The 1274-nt window shown below is 45.1% G+C and overlaps 1 protein-coding gene across 2 annotated transcripts in view; it reads left to right on the top strand.

Annotated features, from left to right (window-relative positions):
- Positions 1-1274, top strand: part of STAG1 (stromal antigen 1) — a 137820-nt gene that overhangs the window by 62990 nt on the left and 73556 nt on the right. The window lies entirely within an intron of this gene.

Raw genomic sequence — 1274 nt, 5'->3', positions numbered from 1 at the left:
AAAGAGTGTATGAGAAGAGGGCTAGAAGGTGAAGAACCCATAGCTCAGCTGGGCAGAGGGATTATTGTAATGATGGAGAAAAGCCTGCAAAACCCTGGAGGGGGCTGGTGCTAAGGGGTCAGTGTGAACAACAGTGGAGCTGGAGCATCTTCATCAGTTCCCAGGCATGGTGCTTGCAAGGAGGTTTCTGGTCAGTGAGCCTTGAGCTGCTGGGCAGCAGAAGGGTGGGTACACCAGGTCAGCAAGCAGAGTAGGATATTTGTCTGTGTAACACACACACTATTTTGTTGTGAGGGCAGCTTCCGTGGTATGTAGGTAATAAAGCTGAAGAAATTAAATCATGGAATCACAGAATGGTTTGGGTTGGAAGGGGCCTTACAGATGTTCCAGATCCAAACCCTTTTTATCCCTTCAGAATTTAGTATGTTGTATCAAGCAAGAAGTCACCTTAAAATATTTTCCTCCTGGGTGGGGTTGGAAGCAGTCTCTACCTTTTGATGGTCTGCATGCTGGTTCTCTTTTATTTTTTTTTCCTTTCTTTCTTTTTAAATCCTCCTTTTTGCAACCAAGATTTCTTCTGATTCCTCCTGCCACCATTGGTAAAGGCCTGATTTTAGCCAAGGGAAGTCCAAATAAATAACTCTGCTTCTCTGTGCCCTGAAGAAAGCTGCCCAGGCTGACCCTGGAGAGCTGGCTGCCACCAGTCAGGATAGTGGTGTGCTCTGAGCAGGGGGCACCACTTCTGCCCCTGCTTGGAGAGGTAGGAAGAAGAGACATCTTCCAAGTCTGCCCCTGAGGGCCACCTTTGTGAGGAGTCATCATCTCTCCAGTTTCCTTAACTTCTGTGGAGCTCTTCAGTGTGCTGCAACCTGTACCCAAACACCAGTAACCTGGAGACAGCAGAGAACACAGATTCAAATTCCTGTTGCTCCAGCGAAGCACATGTAGAGGAAGAAGTACCTGTTCTAAAACAATCTAATGGAAGAGAGAACTAGGGCCAGGGGGAGGAAGAAGAAAAAGGATTTCTAACTAATACCTGCTTCCTTAGAGTTGTTTAAGTGTTCCTTCTCTTAAGTGGTTCAAATGTTTATAAACTTGGCCTCATTTTACTGTCTTAGATCTTGGATAAGTGGTATTCGTTTCAAAAGAACATTATTTTAATTATTCCTAGAGAATAAATCCCTTTCCATAATACGATTCACACTCCACCAGTGATTCCTGCTTTGTAGCTCAGATAGCAAGTCCTTGATCTAAACAACAAGCCCCCAAGGCTC

The sequence above is a fragment of the Chaetura pelagica genome, unplaced genomic scaffold, assembly GCF_000747805.2.
Source record: "Chaetura pelagica isolate M959 unplaced genomic scaffold, ChaPel_1.0 scaffold192, whole genome shotgun sequence".
NCBI classification, from domain to species: domain Eukaryota; kingdom Metazoa; phylum Chordata; class Aves; order Apodiformes; family Apodidae; genus Chaetura; species Chaetura pelagica.
The sequence above is the reverse complement of the archived record's forward strand: the minus strand, read 5'-3'. Positions and strand labels throughout refer to the sequence as shown.